The sequence below is a fragment of the Lepidochelys olivacea genome, assembly GCF_965140295.1.
Source record: "Lepidochelys olivacea isolate rLepOli2 genome assembly, chromosome: 1".
NCBI classification, from domain to species: domain Eukaryota; kingdom Metazoa; phylum Chordata; order Testudines; family Cheloniidae; genus Lepidochelys; species Lepidochelys olivacea.
The window spans coordinates 256,729,543-256,753,553 of NC_140411.1; the positions used below are offsets into that span (position 1 = coordinate 256,729,543).

At 43.3% G+C, this 24,011-nt stretch overlaps 1 protein-coding gene across 2 annotated transcripts in view; it reads right to left on the minus strand.

Moving 5' to 3' along the window:
• The window catches only part of LARGE1 (LARGE xylosyl- and glucuronyltransferase 1), a 361,133-nt gene extending 337,477 nt beyond the window's left edge, over positions 1-23,656 (minus strand). For both annotated transcript variants that reach the window (XM_084627513.1, XM_084627512.1), the window contains exon 1: positions 22,794-23,656. The gene's annotated coding sequence lies outside the window, so the exon portion shown is untranslated. The remainder of the gene's footprint in view (positions 1-22,793) is intronic.
• Between the last annotated feature and the right edge of the window lie 355 nt (positions 23,657-24,011).

The window sequence follows — 24,011 nt, forward strand, 5'->3', positions numbered from 1 at the left end:
GCAAGAAGCAGATGCTTTTGAACACTGGGGCAGGGGAATGGGAGGGTGGAAATGAAGCTGGCAGGGGACAGGTCTTTGCATCCAACCTGTTATAGTTATTTTGCTTTTAACCATCTAACTGAGACTCACAGATCCACCAGAAACACATTAAATCCTTTGAACCTCTGAAATGATGCATTATTGAAGTCACAGTAGGGGAGTCAATTCAGTTTAGAAGACATAAAAGACTAACTCTACAACAAGTGTCATTTTTCATTACAAGGTAATGGCTAAAAAAAGACATTTTAATTTAATAAAAAGATGCAGTCACAAAGGGAAGAGGGGAAAAGAGGGAGGGTTGGGGGAGAAAAAAACCCCAAAACTTAATGCTTCCTTCCAGAATGCACCAAAGAAACAATCCCTCTCAAGCCAATTCTCTCTTTTAAATATATTAAAATGAGATCAGCAACACCCCAACTTCTCATTATCCCTAATCTACAAATACTCCTCACATGGTATCTGTTAGATCACTGCAGTGTATGCTCGCTCCAGAGCCTCAAGTGTATGTTATTAGAATAAGTTATTCATTTAAGATCTTAAAATTTGCCTCTATAGACACTGTCATTGCATTGTTTATTGTTGTAAGTCGGTGACATCAGAAATACTGAATTGTGAAACTCACGTTACAGAAAATTTTATACATATTAAAGAAATGAATCCAATATAAATTCCAGCTTCCTCCTCCTCTTAGGTGATGTTTCTCTCATTTTGAGTTTTTATTGGTTATAGCAATCCAAGTGGCAAATGCTGCTGAAGGAATAATACATGCAAACTACAAATACCTCTAATGTATGTGCAATACACAAATACCTCCCCATTATTCCAATCCAGCTGCAGATGCGGGGTGGGAAGAAGAGAACATAACCATCCCACTTAAATATCTGGTCCCCTGTGGCTTGATGGGAGAGAACTGAACAGATAAAGTCCTTATCTAGTTCTATGTAATCTCGTCTACTGAAGGTGAGATCAGAGGTGAAATGCAGCAAATGAAAATGATTTGAACCCAGCTGAATCTCTAAGTGGCCAAAATGTTGTTGTTTTATTATAGAAGTATAAATGACTACTAATATGCTAGCCAAGCTATTATCAAATCTCTTCAGTGACAGAGCGCTCTGCTGAAGGGGACAAATACAAATAAGGTTTCAGAGTAGCAGCCGTGTTAGTCTGTATTCGCAGAAAGAAAAGGAGGACTTGTGGCACCTTAGAGACTAACAAATTGATTTGAGCATAAGCTTTCGTGAGCTACAGCTCACTTCCTCGGATGCATTCAGTGGAAAATACAGTGGGGAGATTTATATACATAGAGAACATGAAACAATGGGTGTTACCATACACACTGTAACCAGAGTGATCACTTAAGGTGAGCTATTACCAGCAGGAGGTGGGGGGAGGGGGCGGCAAGGGAAGGGAAAAACCTTCTGTAGTGATAGTCAAGGTGGGCCATTTCCAGCAGTTGACAAGAACATCTGAGGAACAGTGGGGGGTGGGGGTGGGGGTGGGGGGGAATAAACATGGGGAAATAGTTTGTAATGACCCATCCACTCCCAGTCTCTATTCAAGCCTAAGTTAATTGTATCCAGTTTGCAAATTAATTCCAATTCAGCAGTTTTTTTGTTGAAGTATTTTAGGTCTGTAATCAAGTGACCAGAGAGATTAAAGTGTTCTCCAACTGGTTTTTGAATGTTATAATTCTTGACATCTGATTTGTGTCCATTTATTCTTTTACTTAGAGACTGTCCAGTTTGACCAATGTACATGGCAGAGGGGCATTGCTAAACTGCAGCATTTGCTCAAGAAACTCCTTGAAAAAGCACAAGAACAAATCCGACAGACACACCCCTGGAACCCTGACCTGGGGTATTCTATCTGCTACACAAGATCCATAAACCTGGAAATCCTGGACGCCCCATCATCTCAGGCACTGGCACCCTGACAGCAGGACTGTCTGGCTATGTAGACTCCCTTCTCAGGCCCTACGCTACCAGCACTCCCACCTATCTTCGAGACACCACTGACTTCCTGAGGAAACTAAAATCCATCGGTGATCTTCCTGAAAACACCATCCTGGCCACTATGGATGTAGGAGCCCGCTACATGAACATTCCACACAAAGCTGGACTATAAGCCATCAGGAACAGTATCCCCGATAATGTCACGGCAAACCTGGTGGCTGAACTTTGTGACTTTGTCCTCACCCACAACTATTTCACATTTGAGGACAATGTATACCTTCAAATCAGTGGCACTGCTATGGGTACCCACATGGCCCCACGGTATCCCAACATTTTTATGGCTGACTTAGAACAACACTTCCTCAGTTCTTGTCCCCTAACGCCCCTACTCTACTTGCGCTACATTGAGGACATCATCATCATCTGGACCCATGGAAAAGACAACCTTGAGGAATTCCGCCATGATTTCAACAATTTCCATCCCACCATCAACCTCAGCCTGGACCAGTCCACACAAGAGATCCACTTCCTGGACGCTATGGTGCTAATAAGCGATGGTCACATAAACACCACCCTATACCGGAAACCTACTGACCGCTATTCCTACCTACATGCCTCCAGCTTTCATCCAGACCACACCACACGATCCATTGTCTACAGCCAAGCTCTACAATACAACCGCATTTGCTCCAACCCCTCAGACAGAGACAAACTCCTGCAAGATCTCTATCAAGCATTCTTACAACTACAATACCCACCTGCTGAAGTGAAGAAACAGATTGACAGAGCCAGAAGAGTACCCAGAAGTCACCTACTAAAGGACAGGCCCAACAAAGAAAATACAGAACGCCACTAGCCATCACCTTCAGCTCCCAACTAAAACCTCTCCAACGCATCATCAAGGATCTACAACCTATCCTGAAGGACGACCCATCACTCTCACAGATCTTGGGAGACAGGCCAGTCCTTGCTTACAGACAGCCCCCCAACCTGAAGCAAATACTCACCAGCAACCACACACCACACAGCAGAACCACTAATCCAGGAACCTATCCTTGCAACAAAGCCCGTTGCCAACTGTGTCCACATATCTATTCAGGGGACACCATCAAAGGGCCGAATCACATCAGCCACACTATCAGAGGCTCGTTCATCTGCACATCTATCAATGTGATATATGCCATCATGTGCCAGCAATGCCCCTCTGCCATGTACATTGGTCAAAGTGGACAGTCTCTACGTAAAAGAATAAATGGACACAAATCAGATGTCAAGAATTATAACATTCAAAAACCAGTCGGAGAACACTTCAATCTCTCTGGTCACTCAATTACAGACCTAAAAGTGGCAATACGTCAACAAAAAAACTTCAGAAACAGACTCCAACGAGAGACTGCTGAATTGGAATTAATTTGCAAACTGGATACAATTAACTTAGGCTTGAATAGAGACTGGGAGTGGATGGGTCATTACAAACTATTTCCCCATGTTTATTCCCCTCCACCCCCACCCCCCACTGTTCCTCAGACGTTCTTGTCAACTGCTGGAAATGGCCCACCTTGACTATCACTACAGAAGGTTTTTTCCTTTCCCTTCCCTCGCCCCCGCCCCCGCTGGTAATAGCTCACCTTAAGTGATCACTCTGGTTACAGTGTGTATGGTAACACCCATTGTTTCATGTTCTCTATGTATATAAATCTCCCCACTGTATTTTCCACTGAATGCATCCGAGGAAGTGAGCTGTAGCTCACGAAAGCTTATGCTCAAATCAATTTGTTAGTCGCTAAGGTGCCACAAGTACTCCTTTTCTTTTTGCAAATAAAAATAAGTGCATTAAGTAACAAATCACAGGAACAAATTGTTTAGACTAGAGCCATTATCCCAGAAGATTACAGAGTTGGTTTTGCACCCCTACCTATTTGTTGTTAGTTTTCCACCTTTATTTTAATTCGGTGGCCATTATTACCAAATGCCACCAATAGCCTACTGTTTCTCAGTAGTTCTGGATGGCAAGCACATAATCTCTTTAATTTGCATAGCGAGGCTTTGGGTTTGCTTTAAAGATGCATACAATAACCTTAGTGATAACAGCCAAATTTTTAAATGAATCCTGCCAGTCTTGTCAAACTGTCTAATTCTTTAATTATTAGTTGCTTTTGTTTGTTTTGTATTACTGTAGTACCTACAGGTCCCAAATCAAAGATCATGGACCCATCGTGCAAGGTGCTGTAAAAACACAAACCAAAAAGACAGTTATTGCTGCAAGGAGCTTTCAGTCTATACGACAAGACAACAAACAACAGAAGGATAAGGCAGACCGGGGAGTACAAGATGTCAGTGAGAAGACTTGGGGAAGTGTAATAAGCAGTGGTCACAGTACAACAACTCTGTGCATCTGAAAGGGAGTAGTGACTCTCTCAAGTAGTCCCCATTGTTTAAATATAAATGCTCCACAGGGGGTGTAACAACTCCACAATCTGGTCCAAAATGCAAACTAAGGTTGATAAGAAAGCCCAAATTTACTTAGGCTATGTCTACACTACACAGCTTCTGAGTCCATGCCGCTAAAAGGTGTGCATGGTAGCCGCCGTTTGTTGGCTCTCTTGCTAACAAAAGACTTCCACCCCCAACGAGTGCTGTTAGCGTTGTTGACAGGAAAGCGCTCCTGCTGACAAAGCACTGTTCGCACCGGTGCTTGTAGTAGGCAAAACTTCTGTGTTTCGGGGTGGGGAGGGTGTAACACCTCTGAAAGACAAAAGTTTTGTCATTCAGTTGCCAGTGTAGACATAGCCTTAGGATCTTAACCATGGTCTCTAAAGGAAATAAAGTATTACACTGAGCCCCAAAAGCCAACTTTTAGAAGGTTTCACCAAATTGTCATTAAACTAGTGCATGCCTCTCTACCTCTTTCTTAAACTGCAGACAACACAATAAACAAGATCTCCCTGATCTCGAAGAACAGTTTTCAGAAGATACTGTGATGCACAAAATAAAAAAAAAAAAAAATGAAGTAACCATTTTTTTGTTTTTATCAGAAACACTGCTTCTAATGTAGAGATTATAAACCACTGCTATAAGATCTTGCATATTAAACTAACTGTTTAGTGTTTAAAACGGGGGGGGGGGAATCTGATTGCTAAAGCCAGCATTTTCTGAATAGTAAGCAGGAAGGAAATGGTTTTAAATCTCCAGCATTAGAGTTCTGCTTCAAATTAAAGAATTGTTCAGCAAGATTGTTGCCAACTCTAGCATTGCTGCGTGGTAATTAAGATATTTCATTTAAAGTATAACTTGCACATTTGCACATGCTGTGACGTGCTTCTCACTATGTGAAATTTACGAACACTGAATTCAAGCATATAGGTACTCTGTGTTATTATTAATCACGTGTATTATGATAATGCCTAAGAACCAATTTGTCTTGTGAGATAAGTAACCCTTTCTCAGGACAACCACCAAGAAAACTCATAGCTGAATTAAAAATAATAAATAAAATAAAAACACACAATTCTTATTAAAGGATGGCTCTTGAGAGGCAATTAGCGCCACTGACCACACAAAAGAAGTTACTTATCCTAAAAACCTTACAGGATCAGACACTAAGGGCTTATCTACACTGCCGCTTTACAGCACTGCAACTTTCTCGCTCAAGGGTGCGAAAAAAACACACCTCTGAGCACAGCAAAGCGCTAGTGAAGACAGTGCACCAGGGCTGGGAGCCGCACTCCCAGCGCTGGTAGCTACATCCCTTGTGGAGGTGGATTTTTTTTTTTTTTAAGAGTGCTGGGAGAGCTCTCTCCTAGTGCTCTGCCGCGACTACGCAAGCCACGTTAAAGCACTGCCACGTCAGCATTTCGACGTTGCCAGTGTAGACTAGCCCTAAAGTTCTGATCCAAAGGTCAAGTCAATGAGAGAGTCTTGTCACTGATTCCCGTAGGCCCTGAATTGGGCCCTCGTGCCCTTGACTATGCCTGAGATAATGTTATAAATTGTTATATTTCTACAAAGTTGGCCCTATGTCAGGTTTTACTGATCCTCTATCAAGGACAGTTCATCGGGCTTGGAATAAAAGTCAGCCTTTTGTCCATGTCATATTCCATACTCAATTATGAAGCAAATTTTTCTAACCAATACTGAGTTGTTTCTTGATTTATATTACATGTAGCGTATGGGACGATACGCCAGTGTTTTAATAGAACCTTGTGTCTTTTTCTTCCTGTCTGTAGTCTTAAAGGAATGTATTTTTACACAAACTCGGCCAAGCTAGGAAGGAGATTCTCTGCTTTTTGGAATCCTCAGCATTTTCTGATGCAAAACTATAAGAATGACAGAGAATCTCAATTCTTAGTCAGCTGGTTTCAGGCAGATATGGAGAGGCAGAGAGGAAAAAACAAAGCTGTAGGCATGAGAGAAGCTTGGACCTTCACAGCTGCTGTCAGAGACATGTTAACACACACCACTCACACTAGATGTTCTGCATAGAATATTCAAGATATAAAAAGTAATCTCAGGATTCACTTCCAAGACAGCCTCCGTGGAGCAAGATTCCAGAATACAGATGCTCATCTGCATCAGAAAGCTATTCCTGAGCCACAGATTGCAATGACACTTCACATGTCTACATTTGTGCTTTGCCAGAAAACCACAACAGGCCAAAAACACTTAAAATCATCACAATCCCATTGTTCCCCACCAAGTACAAACCATTACGGGAGCCTCTTTAATCAAAAGTACTCTCAAATGAAAACCATCATAGCACTTATCTAAAGCATTTCGTCTTCAAAGCACTTTACTAACATTAATTAAAATGCCATGGTAAAAAAGATTGCCATTTTTAGGGAAGGATTCAAGTGGAAGAAAAGGTAGATCTTGGTAGTAAACCGGATTAGTGCACTACTGTTTCACTTTGGAGACTTGGGTTTTATTCCCACTCTTCGGACTCCAGTGGAAATGAGTTCTGCTCAAGACAGAGTGTATTAAAATAGCAGAGAATACTATGGTATATGTTGTCATTAAGGAGCACTGGCTCAAACCCTGGCTTGCACAACATCCTAGTCACACTAAAAGCACAGGTTAAAGCATAGCAATCGGTCCCATTTTCGTGAGTGGAAAAATGTAATCAGAAATGTTAATTTAAAGAAAAATAGGCAAATTTCATTCATACATTTTAAACTCCATCCCCCTGTAATGCTATGTATAGGAAAGGTAACCATTATGTCACTGTTGTTACCACTGTTACACAATTTCCATAAATCTTGTGCAGTGTGTGTCATGCAAGGTGTCAATAGAAAAGTTATGATTTGCTTAATATGATTATCCTGTTTATATGCATGTATCATCTTTGTATCTGAAGTTATGAATATTGGCTACGTACTTGGATCTTACACATGTATTGTATTCCTGGGTGATGTGACCTTGGACTCATCTTGGGCCAGTAACTTTCCACAAACAGGGGCTGTGGGATTTGTTTGAGACTAAAATTCTATGCACATGGCAGAGGATATAAAAGACCCCTGAAATATCTCTATTTTGTCTTCATTTCCTGTTTCATTTGTCTGGACTGGATTTCTAACAAGGAAGCTTTGAACAAGGACTGATGACCCCTAATCTGTTTGAGTGATTCCAGAGAGACTTTTGCAAATCAGCAGTTTATTCCATCGCTGCTACAAACCCGATATAAGGACTTTGCAATCACTTGTATGTGTATGATTCCTTAACCACTCTTTTCTTTATTAAATCTTTAGCAAGTTTACTAAGGATTGGCTGACAACGTGATATTTGGGTAAGATCTAAGATTCATACTGACCTGGGGATGTGTGTCTGGTCCTTTGGGATTAGAAAGGACCTCACACATGGTGAAATGGGTTTTCAATAACCCCACACTATATTAGACTTGGTTGTCTGGATGGAAGCCAACGGCTGGAATGCCTAGAGGGGACTGTGTTCCCTTCTAGTTAACCAGTGGGGTGTTGCGGAAGCACTTTTATTACTGGTTTGGCAAACTTAATTATAGAGGAAACCACTAGTTACTGGGAATTGGCTGCCCTGTTTCTTGCAGTCTGCCCTGAGTGTGGCATTTTCAGTGTGGTCCACCCCAGGCATCCGGTCAAACCCCATCCCCTCTATAATAAGTAAAGCTTTAACATCAGTAATCTGTTCAGAATGAAGGACCATTTCCTTTGCCATCCCTCACTACCTTAAGAATTTCTAAAAGCACCCATCACTGGTAGCATCAAGGCATTAGATACAAAATTGTGATTTGCATAAGTTTGTCCATTACGTGCCCTCCTGGATTTCAACTGTTTTCTTTATCCGTTGCTCATTAGCCACAGTGCAAAAGAATGTGTCATGCAGCATGCTGTCAAGTGGGCCAGCTTCAGGCTTATCATGGGCTCTGGTAATACAGTAGTTCTATGCTGGGGATCCTCCATGAAGAGCTCTCTGCCCCCAGAAGTTTCACCCTATTCTCCGTAGGCCAAATATCACAGCTGAGCTGAGTTTTGTTCATGGGCCATATATGGAGAGAGAGTCTCTAAGAGCAAGATTCTGCCATCCTTATAGTGGATAGTACCTCACTCCATGACAAGCTGCATTAATTTCAGTAAGACTACTTACAGAGGAAGCATAAGCAGTGGCAGAAACTGATGCTAAGGCAAGATATTTAAGATCCAGACAATTAAGGGTCTGCTCCAAAGCCCATTGAAATCAGTGTAAATATTCTCATTGACTTCAATGGGCTTTGGATCAAGCAGTAGCACTTTGAGTAAAATGATCAGGAACTTGAATTAGATCCAGATAGGAACTGGAAGCCAGTGGAGCATGAGGAGCACTGGCATGAAGAACTCACTTTGATTTGTATATCTAAGAAAGCACGTTGTTTGCACTAGCTAGAACTTTCACAGCCATCCCCAGGCAGAATGAGCTGCAATCAGTAACAAATTCATGAATCACAGTGGGTAAGTCTACATTGCGGAGGAATGACTAGCTGAAGATGGAAGAAGGTATTTCCTTGTACTGTGACAATCTGCTCATTTAGGAACAGCAGTGAGTCTAATAAGAACCTCAGGCTATGCACTACCATGAAAATAAGAGAATGGATTCTCACTGCAATGGCTGAAGTCAGTGTCATAACCAGTTCCTCTAAGTGTTTCTCTCTTCCTATCAACATTATCTGTGTCTTGCCAGAATACTACCGTTCTGTTTACGGCTTAAATTTTCACCAGCAAGTTATAGCTGCATTCCTGATTTAAAGGAGATATTATGGACCCAGTCCTCAGTGATCAGAGAGTTGTTATATGATTAATTCAGATACTGTATGCATGTGTCATACAGCTGACGGGAAGGGGGGGGGGACAGGAAAACACAAGGGAACCTGGATTGCCATATGGGATGGTTGACTCAACACCTGCCATGTTACATTCATTTCACCTGCATAAATTACCATCACTGGGCAGATGCAGTGGGAACTGTCTTCATCCTGCAAAACTAGCTTTTTGACCAATTTATTCTAAGATTATATTTAAGTATTTTCAATATAAAGTTAATACAAATAAATACATGGTTAAGTCCCAAATCTACAACACAGTCTGCTATTGTGTCACCATCTGCCAATGGCTCACAATGCCAGATCTTGGCCTTATTGCTACTCTATAATATTTAAGAAATCTACCATTACATAAATTAGTGTTATATAAATGACTTAAGATCAAAATGATAATAAAATCACAACTGACAAAAATAAAACAAACAGTAACAGATATCACTTTGAACCACCTCAATACACTTTTACCTCAGCAAACTGTAAGCGCCTCTAATCAGGAGCTGTTTCTTCCTATGTTTATGAGGAAAGATTAATAAGACTGGGACTTTTCAGCTTGGAAAAGAGATGACTAAGGGGGAATATGATAGATAAATCTATCTATAAAATCATGACAGGTGTGGAGTAAGTAAATAAGGAAGTGTTATTTACTCCTTCTGATAATACAAGAATTAGGCAAAAAGAAAAGGAGTACTTGTGGCACCTTAGAGACTAACCACCAAATGAAATTAATAGGCAGCAGGTTTAAAATGAACAAAAGGAAGTATTTTTTCACACAATGCAGAGTCAACCTGTGGAACTGCTTGTCAGAGGATGTTGTGAAGGCCAAGATCACAACAGGGTTCAAAAAAGAACTAGATAAGTTCAGGGAGGATAGGTCCATCAATGGCCATTAGCCAGGATAGGCAGAGCTGGTTTCCCTAGCCTCTGTTTGCCAGAAGCTGGGAATGGGAGACAGGAGATGGATCACTTGATGATTACCTGTTCTATTCATTCCCTCTGGGGCATCTGGCATCGGCCACTGTCAGAAGACAGGATATTGGGCTAGATGGACCTTTGGTCTGACCCAGTACGGCCGTTCCTACGTTCTTATGTACGTACTGTGCCTAGCACACTAGGACTTGTCTCTCAGTTGCGGCCTCTAGGTGCGACTGTAACACAAATAAATGAAGAACCACTTACTACAGTGACATTTGCAACTCCATTGTTTCAACCAGAAAAGTCAAAATGTTTTTTTCCAAATCATGTAACATTTGGACAGTCAGCCTATAACTTGAAGGCTCACGGCCTGGTTATCTCCCACTGTCAAGCTGATAAGACCAAATGTGGGACAGACCCAAAATAAGGAATGCAACAACAAAAATTTAAAAATTACCCATGCTAGAAACTTAAAGTGCTCTGGCATGGATTCCCTTCATGTCAGGGACTCTCTCTAGCCTCAGGATTTTTTATTTCTGACATAAATAGTTTTCTACAACAACAGTGAGGGGGGCAACCAAACTTGCATGGAATGTAGGAAACCTTAGGACTAAAACGAGTGACATCACTCAAAATGAGGGACATTTGCGAGGTTTGTTCTCTCAGGCTTTGCACCTTAGAAAGTTATTTACCCCAGTGCAAAGAAAGTTTAAAATGCTACCACTAATGAGAATGGAGAATTCCAACCTGGAAGCATTTTACATTTTCTAGCATAGGTATAAACAACTCATTGGAAACTCAGACCCCTAATGTTCATTTATAGTGACTTCTGCCATATCTCTATACCAGCTACTCGTTGTCTATGCCAACTTAGTTCTCCAGTTTCTTAAACTAGACTATTTTGACAAAGAATATTAAGTTACAACTTTAGAAGAGCAAGGAAATATTTTTCTCCAAGCACTTCAAACATTTTATTTCCTTTCAGATATTTAAAAGGTAAGAACGCTACCTTATTCTTTGGGCATTTTCATTATCTTGGAAGCAGAGTAGATCCTACGCTTTAAATAACAGCACAAATAATTATTTAAACCCTGTTTAATTACTGGTTTACTTTTTGCACTTTTATTACTGCTAATACTTAGTCCTGCCATGAGTGTAGGGAACTGGACTAGATGACCTCTTGAGGTCCTTTCCAGTCATATGATTCTATGAATATTTAATATTGCAGTAGCACCCAGAGGGATCAACCAGATGCATGTGAAGCTGATGAAGTGAGCTACGCATGTGAAGCTGATGAAGTGAGCTGTAGCTCACGAAAGATTATGTTCAAATAAATTGGTTAGTCTCTAAGGTGCCACAAGTACTCCTTTTCTTTCTGGTCAATTTCAGTTTCTCATGCACTAGTACAGAGGTGGGCAAACTACGGCCCACGGGACCGTCCTGCCCGGCCCTTGAACTCCTGGCCGGGGAGGCTAGTCCCCAGCCCCTCCCCTGCTGTCCCCCCTCCCGCGCAGCTACACCGCCGCACGGATGGCATGGCTTGTGCCCCCCGCACCCCCAGGCTTTCCAATAAGCCAGTCCTGCTGCTCTGAGCAGCATGGTAAGGGGGCAGGGGAGTTGGATAAGGGCCAGGAGATCCCGTGGGTGGGGGTGTGGATGGGGTCAGGGCAATCAGGGGACAGGGGCGGTTGGATAGGGGGTGGGGTCCCCAGGGGGCGGTCGGGGTCAAGGAGCGGGGGGGGGGTTGGATGGGTCGGGAGTTCTGAGGAGGGCAGTCAGGGGGCGGGAAGTGGGAGGGGGCAGAGCCCAGGCTGTTTGGGGAGGCACAGCCTTCCCTACCCGGCCCTCTATACAGTTTCGCACCCCGATGTGGCCCTCAAGCCAAAAAGTTTGCCTACCCCTGCACTAGTAGCACAATGGTGTCATTTCTGTTCCCCGTGATTAAATAAAAATGTTAAAGTTTCTGCCTTCTCTTCCTGCTTCCCCCATTCTTCATTTATTATTTTTAAAATAAATTAACACATTTAATATATATTGAACAACATGCAAAAATGAGACCTAAAGCCAGTAGACAGTCTAACTTCAGCACTTCAGACTTGTTATGCAAGTAGTCATAAAAGGGAACTTTGATGGAAAAAGAGGAAAATTTGCTTTGAAACACAACCTTCTTCATGAATGTATAATTTGGGGGTAGAAATCTGGATCTTCAATCTGAAATGCCACAAGAGAAGGAAGGAACTCAAGACTATGCTCTATCAGTGGCATTTCAACCTCTTCTTCCTGTTCTGCGCTCAACCTATTATAGGATGCCCTGTGTATCTGGTATCAGTCCTGTGGAATCACTGGTGGAAAGGTTTCATAGCTTCACTGTATAGCTTTGTGATTTTGTCCTTGTATGTTTCTAGTTCTTTGTTGTTAATTAGATCACTATTTTTCCATTGAGACTGTTACAGTAGTGTAATTAACCTGTGATCTCTCATGACCCTCCAAAAATCCCCTTCCGGATGTTTTGGAAACTTTAGCGACTCTCTAGACTCCCCGCTTAATTAAATGAGTGCTGCATTCTAATCTGTCTTCCTTGTGCTCAATGGAAATTTCAACATTCCTATGGTAGTTGGATGTAGTTGTTGAAACACGGAACTTGATCTTGCCCCCCACACCCAGCATCTTAAAGCAGTTAGAAAGACAGCTGATCTGGTTTCCTGGGGAGTCTGCATGTGAGGGAGAATTCTCTGATGACATAGCAGCCACTGCCACTACTCATGGGTCCCAAGACAGGGAGCGTGGCAGTGAGAAAGAGGGCCTGGCCACTGTGTCTGAGCATCCTGGCAACCCCCCATCAACCACAATAGCCTTGGGCTGTTGTTGACAGCCAAAGTTTAGCACAGCAGACCTGAGGCAGTCCTACTTTACAAAAGGAACTAGCCAAGTGGCAGGTCAGCCCCAAGAGTGGGGAGTGTGGAGGGTGACTTAAAGCCACCTTCATTGTCTCCCTTCCTCCCTCATATTCCTGAGCTGTGTGGGTGATTGTGGACAAATTTTTTTAAAAATTTGCATAAGATCCTTTAGGCCCATGTTAGATGTACATCTTTCTCAATTAAGTTTGAACAGTGAATGCCCAAACCTCAAAAGTTTAGGATGACTGCAAGCAAGAAGTTCTTTTTTCTCTTTTTTTTTTTTAAATTATGTATTTTTGCTGTCAGAGCAAATAGCAAAGACCTAATTATCATACTTTTCTCTGCATTTCCTCAGCAGCTTGGTGTAGAATCAATACCATTAAGCAAGGAGGAATGTTTTCCTATAAGAATTCTTGAAGCCATTATCAGGTCATTTTTCATAAATGGCCAACAGTCTTGCCTTAGGGCTTGTCTATATGCCACGGCAATGTGCGCTAGAGAGGTGTGATTTCTAAAGCACATCAACATGCTGCACACTAACTGATCCATGAAGACCCTGCTGGTGCAAACTAAAAGTTCCTTAGTGTGTGTTAACATGCACAACAAACATGCATGAGAGAACTTTTAGTTCATGCCAGTAGGGTCTACATGGGCCAGTTAATGCACAATATGTTGGCATGCTTCAGAAATCACATCCCTCTAGTGTGTATTGCTCAACCGCGTAGACAAGTGCTTAATGGCAATGCGGATTCTTTCAGTTTTTCCTGTAAATTTTCCTCTTTACTTTTGTAGTACCTCCTAGTATGCCTGTGAGTTTAAATCTTTCTGAAGGAGTACATCCAAAGCTAAGTGCTTCAACCATTTCTCTAAATTGATCATTTTGCTCAACACTGCAGGTGATGTTGTCAGCATAAAAGAAGGTTGCAACTTTCTTATCAAGTTCAAGGATTTGCCTTCCATTTATTTTTATGGCATAATCATTGATTGATCTATGTCATTTTGGGGTGGTTGCTGAAGATAAACCCAGTCTGCTCCTGAATGAATCTGATGTTGAATAGCTGCCTGAAGAGCTACTGGAAGGTCTGGAACGTCTGGAACAGGGATTTAAATTATAGTATTTCAATGATAATGATAGCATCAGAAGTTTCTTCCTTGCAGGATCCTCAAACTCATCATTGTTCCACTTTTCCACTTCAATTAAAAAAAGTATTTAATTCAATGGCACATTTGATCTTGAAGAACCCAAACAAGTGCAGAAAATCTAATTTTTTTGAGATGAGCACAAATCCTTGCTCTCTTTCTACTAAAAATGTGTGGAAATGTCTTACATTTTATTGTAGAAGAATAGCAGTATTGCCAGTGCCAAGTATTTCAAAATTCATGAGTCAGGTTCCAAAAAAATCATAAATGTTGGATCTGACTTTTGGTTATTGAGCCTTTAGAGTTCATGTTTTTAACCTGCTCGCTATAACCCTGAGGTCTAGGATCTTTAAAAAAATAATAATAATAAAAGCTGAGATTCTCACATAACTACATGACTTCAGGAACTAGAGCTTTTAAAAAAAAACAAAACACATACACAGAAAATACTGCAGGAGTTGGCAACACTAGAATGATCACTTTTCATTACTTACATCCATCCAATGACTTGTTTTCTCCCACTACCTTCAACTTCAGATATGTAGAGTCAGACAAATTCATACACTGATGTCTGGTAATTTCTTAACATTATTCATCTATTCGCAGTATTGATTAGCAGCAGTTTTTACTAAAGTAGAATGAGAAACAGCTATCAAGTGAATTCAGTAATGTGATGACTGAAAAATGAGTCCTAGCCAGCTTTATATAAAACCATCTTACTGAGCTGCCCTAACCACCTTCCAGAAGTTTCTAGATTCTAGCAAACCAAACTTCACATTACAAGTTCAAAACTCCACCCATGCCCCTCTCTTCCACATCCAATGACAGTTTATTCCTCCCCTTAGCCATGCCTCTTATTCCAATCACCAATGACTTTACCTATTCCTATCCCTCTCCAGGTTTCTAGACAGCTCCGTAACTTTCTTATTGCTTCCTAATGACCTAACAAGAGCCTTGATGTTCTCTTCATTTTGCTTTTAGCTTTTTAGAATAAAGTTTTCATTCACAGACTGAAATTACAGTAACGTGTCTAGTATTAAAAACATAACATGTGACATTCAACTAAAGATTTCAACAATGAAAAAACCACCCACACACACACTAACCCCGTTTCTCTCCAAAAGTTCACTGCCAAAAATGTCCCTGATTTTCACAATCTTGTTTCAGGGTGAACACTGCTCAACACACCCCTTTCCCCAAAAAATAACCCTCCTTAACTTTCAAACTTCTCATTTTCATCAGTCTATAGAATCTAAAACTAATGGCATAAAACTGAAATGATTTGTATTTTAAATATATAAGCACATTCTGGGATAAAGGAACAGTTAAGTTGCAACAGAAAATGACAGAGCTTGAACATTCCATTGGGAAATGGTGAGTCATAAAACTTCTCTGGTTAGCAGAGGTGCCAGAGTATCTGTGTTTGCAGTTTATAAGCTTTCATTTAAAAAATAAATTAAATTTCTAGCACCTATGATTGAAAAAATAGGCTGATACAGTACCGTCTTTCTGAATTTACAGACCTGGTGTCAGTACTGCTGCTCATGGCTTCTCCAAACAGTAGCGAAGTGAAACTGATATGACACTAGTTAGTTTCAGAGTTTTGCAAAACTGACTAGAGTCTTAATTGATGAAAGACTGGTTGGTTGATGCTTAGGAAAACTACAAACAGGCAGGCACGGGAGCTATTCACACATAATAATAGCCAACATAAAACCAATAAAGGGGAGAGGTGAGGGAATGGCAAGTAGCTTAGTTCCCTGCCCTCAGCAGAAGACTTAAGGCCTGTGGAGGGGTAGAGTAACATAGAAAATCCTCCCCCAGCCTTCTCTCACCCCCATTCTACAACAGCCAAGAGGCTTGGCAAAGGATAGAGTGGTGTAACCCACCTACTGCACACAGTCAGAAGGCCAGAGGTCTGAAGAAAAGAGTTCTTCTTTCCTTCCAAGAGCTAGAGAGGGACTTCAAGTTTATCAAAGGACCACTAGATTGAGATCGCTCATGAAGATGGAGCTCCCCCACAGAGTCAGGGACAGCACTCTGATGGGAATCCCAACATCCTCCCTCTTCCCAGCATGTACAGTTTGCAGGGATTGTGCATATTCCAAAAGCCTCCAAGAAAAGAAATGATATTGCATTTTAAAAAAATAATGGCAACGCAGCTAACAAGAGGGTCCCCAAATATAGCTGGTGATGGCTCATTAATATATAAGTTGTAATACATGCCTACCTGTCTGGACAAAAAAACGGAAAAGGGCCATATGCTGCCCTTGATTCATACACACAACTCCCATTGACATCAGTAGGCGCTCTACCTGTGGATGGAGATCAGCATACCTTACAAAGGCTTTGTAGTCAGGTTACAAGTCTCACCCCTCATTAGCCATCAGCTTTGCAGACACCAGGCAAAAAGGGTTAGGTCACAAAAAGAGACAGTTCATATCAAGGCACAGAAAGGAATGCAGACAGACTGAGTGAAAAAATACTTCATTAAGGATCCAATTCTGCCAAGCACAATGTAATGATTCCCACTGAAGTCAACACGACTACTCCTTTGAATAAGGATTAGTCACATTAGTAAGAGTTTGGAGGACTGTGCCTCAGTTTGCCTTGTACAGGAATCTATCAGTTCAGTAACAAATATACACAGATATATAGATACACATTTCAGCGTTCCCCTCTCCAAAATCTCTTTGGCAGAAATACTATATAGCCAATACAAAGCCTTACATTGGTCATTTTCTCCAGATCAGACTCTAGTAGGAATTGATTACCTTAAGCTGCCTAAAGACATGGGTATATTCACCCAATGTCCAGCAGGCTTATTTCCACCCATCTAAATGCAGTACCGTTTAATAGCACAGTGATGATACCAGTCTATGGCCCTACAACAGACTATGACGATGAGCAAATTGAAGATTTTTTACAATCAGCTCCAAGATATCATTGATAAGGTACACAAGAAAGATATCCTGATTGTACAAGGAGATTGAAATGCTAAAGTGGGTACTGACGCACAGGCAGATTGGCGAGATTATTGTGGCCCTTTCTGCAATGCGGTAACCAGTGAGAGAGGATTGAGACTTTTGGAGTTTGCCAGCTATAACAACCTGGTTCTTGCAAACACATTAGGAGCACATAAAGCATCCAGACGATCAGCATAGCATGCACCTGATGGTCTACATCAACCAGATTGACTACATCATGGTGCAAAACCAATTTCATTCTGGGATTAACAGAAGTACAACAATGAGCTTCCCCGGTGCTGATATTGGAAGTGGTCACAACCCTGTGATGCTAAACTTTTGGCTGAGGCTAAGGAAAATCATCACGCCAAAGTTCACCAGAACCAAGTTTGACTTAGAAAGACTCAGAGACCAAATCATTGCAGTCATTCCAAGCAACGATTGGTGGAAAATTTGCCCCGCTGTTTTCTCTAGAGAAGACGTCGAAACAATGACCAACAATTTCAGTGTTATAATGAATGAGGCAGCAATGGACATCCTTCGGAAATACCACAAATGAAGTACTACAAATGTGTGATATTATAAGAGAACTAAAAGACAAGAACAGCACTGAGGGAGCTGATAAATACAGAGCGATTGGCAGAAAGATCAAGAAAGGAATGAAGGTGGCCAAGGAAATAGGGATTGAAAAACAATGCTCTAAAATTGAAGAGTGTATCAATAATTAAAATAGCAAATGAGCCTTCCAGGTTGTAAAAGTTCCGACAAAGGAAAGATGGACCAAAGCTAATGCAATTCACGACAAAGAAGGGAACCGTCTTACAGAGGAAAGGGACATCATCAATAGGTGGACAAACTACTGCTCTGATCTATACAACCACCAGACAAGTGGAGATCCTAGTGTCCTAGACAGCCCAGATTCAACAGAGGAGGATGACTTTCCAATACTGCGTGAAGTGGAGACAGCTGTGAAATCACTCAAGAACAGAAAGGCTACAGGTATTGACAACATCCCAGCTGAACTGTTGAAATTCAGAGGAGAAATAGTAATAGATGGACTCACCAAGATCTGCAACAAGAACTGGCAGACTGGTGAGTGGCCATGCACGTGGATACAGTCACTAATCATCACTCTGCCAAACAAAGGCAACTTGCAATTGTGTCAAAATTACCAGACTATAAGCTTAATTAGCCATCCCAGCAAAGTGATGTTGAAAGTCATATCGAACAGACTGAAGCCACAAGAGGAGAATATCACTGCTGAAGAACAGGCTGCCTTTTGTGCTGGAAGAAGTACCACAGAACAGATTTTCAACCTTCATGTTCTATGTGAGAAGTACTTACAACGCCAGCAGGACATCTTCCACGTCTTTGTTGACTGCAAGAAGGCGTTTGACAGAGTATGGCACGAAGCTCTCTGGGCAACCAGGAAGAAGTACAATGTTAGTCATAAACTTATGCTTACCATTAAACAACTGTATGCCAAGGCCAGCAGTGCCGTTCTCGTCAATGGCACAATAGGAGGAGGGTTTCGCACCGCTGCTGGAGTCCAGCTAGGTTGCCTTCTTTCACTCACACTGTTCAACATCTACTTGGAGCGCATAATGATTGATGCCCTAGAAGATCACATATGCACAGTAGGCACTGGGGGGCGAACAATCTCAAACCTTCAGATCGCTGATGACATTAACGTCCTGGCAGGCAGTGAAGATGAATTTGCCAACCTTGTGAAACAATTAGATGAAAACTCCGCAAAATACAGCATGGAAATCAGTGCAGAGAAAACCAAGCTGATGACAAACAAACATGATGGAATCAACTTGTATATCACTGTCAGTGGACAAGAGCTCGAGACAGGGAAACAGTTCAATATTTGGGGGCAATCATCACTGATGAAGGATCAAAGGCACAAATACTGGCAAGAACTACACAAACAGCAGCAGCGGCGGCAAAGCTAAAGCCAATTTGGAGGAAGAAGAACATCTCCTTGGAATCCAAATTGAAACTGCTGCACGCACTGATCATCTCCATTTTTCTGTATGTGTGTGAGACATAGACTCTTATGGCAGAACTTAAACAGAAAATACAGGTAGTAGAGATGAGATACTTCCGTAAAATCCTGGGCATCTTCTACTTCGACCACATCACTAATGAAGAGGTCCACAACATCATCACCCAGTGCGCTGGGCCACATGAAGACCTCCTGATGAAGGAGAAGTGCAAGCTGAAGTGGTACTGCCATGTAACAAGATCATCTGGCCTATCCAAGATCATCCTCCAAGGGACAGTACAGGGGAAGAGAAGAAGAGGTAGACAGAAGAAGAGATGGACTGACAACATAAAAGAGTGAACAGGAATGGACTATGCAGAGACTCAAGCACTGACACACAATCGTCAGGAGTGGAGACAACTGGTTGATTGCTCATCAGTGATGGTGCCCCAACAACCAATGTGGTTATGGGAGTGATGATGATATTCACCATTGCTCCGTCTATACTGTGGTTTATTAGGGACCATACCTGGACTTTCAGGTAAATTCAATAGCTGGCACAGGCTGTCAATATTACTCTTTATTCTTCTTCCAGCAAACTTGGTGCAAATGCCTCCAAAACCTGAAAGAATTACTGTCCTGTTGTATAATCGAAACCAAATCCAAACTGTCTTGGGCAAATGGAGCACAGAGCTGCCATACTCATATTAGCTATTTTGTTAAATCTCTAACCACACACTTATATTGATACCAAAATATCTACAAATTATGCTTCCTTCTTTAACTATCAGTTAAAGGGGTGTACTTACTAATGCACTACATCAGAAATGCAAACACAGCACAGACTCTGAGCATTAAATGTAGAGGGGACAGGGCACAGAAGGAAAGCTAACCTGTGCCACAGTGGGAGATTAAAAATACCAGTCTAATTAGACACCGGTGATTATGCAGCCATTGAGGAGTTTACATGCTTTGCAGGCCAGGGATTTTCCAATTTAGGATTTCCAATCCCAGGGTGCCTGCGCAATGAGAATTTTTAAACCTGGATGTATCTATCTATATTTTTTCAGTCTTGAAAGGTCTAGTTCATAAGGCCATCTGCCCGACAGTGGATTTTTAACCTCATTTTTTCATTTTGGTATTGGCTAAAAGACTGGAGTAGAGTTCTTTATAAACTACACTTCAATAGCTAGTTTCATTTGTAGCAGAAACCAGCATTTTTCTACTAGAGTTTAGTTTAAATATTTTTTCCGCTGTGAACTCACCACTTACATTTGCACATATTGATTTTCCTTTCAAGCGTAGGACCCTAATGGCGTTAGTGAGAGAGCGTTGGGGGTCTTCATGTGTATTCCTCTGTATTACATTAATTTTTGTGCTTCCACCATTGGAGAAAGAAAAAGCTAGTCCCCCTAGTGTACTGCTGCAGTAGGATCTTGAAAAATCTGTGTAGCAATGCACTGACTAAACTGTATATCCACATGTAGTAACAAAACTAGCTCTTTTTTGTTTGTTTGTTTTTTAAAGCAGAGAACACATAGGCACTTAAAGAATCTACAGTGAAACTATGCAACCTTTCAATTCATTTATCAATTGTTCTGCTGTTCCTCTTTATGGGTAAATGCAATAATAAATGTTGTACAAGAAAATTAATCTGTATCCAGAGGATTTCATTAAATAAAAAGTGTGGACCTGTTGGGAATTACCAACTCTTGTTTTAATACAGTATTTTGTTTCAGATTGTGTTCTAGACCAATTCTTTCCCCTTTTCAATGCACTAATCCAAGGCGAGCTGCAATATTTAGAGATATCTAACTTTACCGGTACTTCTCTCAAAGTCCACACCTTTTGAGATAGGAAAGTAATGGCATTTAGCCCTAGAAACACACTTTCCTCTAGCAATTTTAAATAGATGTTATACAAGTCAAGTTCTACACACAAAAGATAAGATCAGTACAGAAATCATGTAAGAACTGTTCAGACTCCTTTTCAGGTTCATTAGTTAATTCTCACCAATGTGACAGTGTGTGACTGAAAAATAAGGCTCCATTTGCTTTTTGGCAATAACCCACCTCGAAAATAGAAAAAGAAAGATGCTGCATTCAGGTGAAACTCCTAAGAAGTAAAGAAGATTGCTTGGCTTGATGCTGTAGCAGGGAGTGAACTTGCTTTCATACTAACCAAATCAGATGGTCTTGTGAGCATATAGCACAAAACAGGACTCTCTCCAAAAGCGCTTATAGAAGAGATTGTCAAATTTCAGGTTACCTCCACAGAGGCAGCAAATTGCTATGTGTTCCCTAGGGAGTTCAATTTAATGAATTAAATGACAATTCACAGACATGGGATAACAACAGAAATCTGTACAAGTGACACACCTAGCAGGGGGCTGCGTATGTGTGTGGGGGTGCATCCACCCCCATTATCAGAATGTTCCAACCAAAAAGGAACATTTAGCCCTGAATTAACAAGCATGATAGAATCTGTTCCCACAAAGGGTTCCTGTTTTGCTAGATTGTCTATCAGGAATAAGTGACTAATAAATGTAGATAGATGGAAGTTGTTTAACCCCTATTGATCCTCCAGAAGAAGGGGACAAGGCTGATAATGAACCACTTTTTTTTAAATTTAACTTAATCAATTATATCAAACAAGCCAAAAAGATCTCTTCTTCAGGTGTTAAAGACACCTTCCTGGACACAGGCATGTCTATTTTAAGCTATTTGATGGCACAGTAAAAAGACCTTGAATTATCTGCCTTGTCTAATATACTAAAGGCATTTTTTCTCCCTCTCTCAGCCCCTACTTCCTATACAGTGAAATGCTGTATTGTGTGAGCCCCACTCAGTCTACCTGCTAGCCCCACAAACTGAAGTCTACTGTGCAAAGTAGCTGAGATGTAGAAAGTTCTTAGACACATGCTGAGCTATGGAGAGACTGACATACAACAGAAACGCTTCCTACATAGAAGTTTTACTCAAAGCCCACCTGCAACACCCTTCCCTCTCCTCCCAGTCCCTCTCCTCCCCGCCCCCCAAAAGTCTCTCACCTTTTTCGCCAACTCCACTAGCGGGCTCCTGTGACTTTAAGGAAAACCCTCCGTGCCAAAAGGCAGAAGCTCAACAGTACAATTGGCAACGGCCACCTTTCTGACTTTTATAAGTACCGGGCAAGACACGAGAAAGAGAGAGGAGAGGGGGCAGCAAATGAAAATAGTCCCACCAGGAGTTGATGCAAGGAAACTCCTTGCTCGGGTCTTGGCCAGCGGACCTAAGCGCTAAGCCAGATAAGGGAACCGTTCTTCAGGTAAGGCAAAGGGAGGGGATCTGTGCCTGGAATGCGCTTTCCGAAAGGTATCCCGGTTTGAACATCTGGTCGGCCCCAGATTTGATGGGGATTAAAGTCCAGGATCGAAAACAATAACCCCCGCCCCGCGCGCGCCTTTGTTTGTCAGGCTTGCTTGAGAGGGGGGCGGGAGAGGTGGAGAGACACCCACGATTTCTTTCTATTTCTCTCCCCCTCCGCATTTACAAATCTCTAATGCAGCAGCAGCGACCCAGCCCAGCACCTTACCTCCTCGGCGCGGCTGCGGAGAAGCAGGAGGCTCCCGGTGGGATGGATGCCGGGCTCTCCCCGTGCACCTCGGGACGGGTGCGGACACAGGGGCAGGCAGGAAGCGGACACAACCCCCGCTCCTGTCCCCAGCACAATGAAGCGTTTTCCTCCTCTGCTGCGGGGAGGCAGGTCCCGTTCAGTCGCTGCAGCCCGGCGCCCCGGGCGGGTCTCTCCGGGCAAGGGAGGCGCCGGTTTCCCTGCTCTTCATGGGACGCGGGAGCAGTCAGGAGGAGGGTCCCCTCTCCCTCGGGATGCGGAGCCGACGGTTCCCTCCTCTCCTGCCTGCCCGGCTCTCTCCTCAGGGCCTGCCCGCTCGCGTCTCCATGCTGCCCTGGGATGCAGCCCGCCGCCCCCCTCGCCAGTCCCCGGCGGCGATGCGCGCTGTGCACAGGCCCTGCCCGGCGGCCAGCGGGACCCGGAGGCGGGGGCTCCGGTCCGGCCTCCTGCCCCCTCCCCGGGGCCTGCAGACGCGCTCCGCGGGGAGAGGAGGCCCTGCCCCGGCCTGGGAGGCGGCGGGGAGTCCCGGGAAGGTCACGGGCGGCGAGGAGCCGGGCTGGGAAGGCTGCTCCGGCGCCGCTCCCGCGGCTGCCGGCCCGGCCTCAGCGGCTGCCGGGCGCGCCGCGCCGCTCCGCCCGGGCTCGCTCAGTGCCTGCTCGCGCTGCCCGGCTGGGTCCCGCCGCGGCCAGGCTGCCCCCGCTGCCGCCCCTCCGCGGGTCCGGGGCCAGGCTGCCCCCTCTGGCGGTGCGGCTCCCGGGGCCAGGCTGCCCGCCGCCGCGCGCCCCGGGCTCAGCGGCAGCTGCAGAGACCGTGTGTCTGTGTCGTGTCTGTGCAGCCGAGGGCTGAGAGCAGCCGGAGCCGAGGCGGGGCCAGCCCGCTGACACGCCGCCCAGTGACAGGCGGCGAGGGCCCAACCAGGAGCAGCCCCCTGCTGCAGAGTCCCTCCCCCTCCGTGGGAAGGGGCGGCTGCACCTGGGCTCGGGGTGCCCTGCGTTCGCTGGCGCGCACGCACCCCTTTTGCCCAGCGCAGGCACTGGCTGGTGGAGGGCTCCCTCCTTTGCCCTCTGGAAAGTCCCCTTCTCGGCCCTGCAGGAAGCTAGTCCCAGCAGCCCCCGCCTGGGCTTCCCTCCCCACTCTGTGCAGGACAACGGGCTGTGAAGCACACGCTGGGCGTTGTTA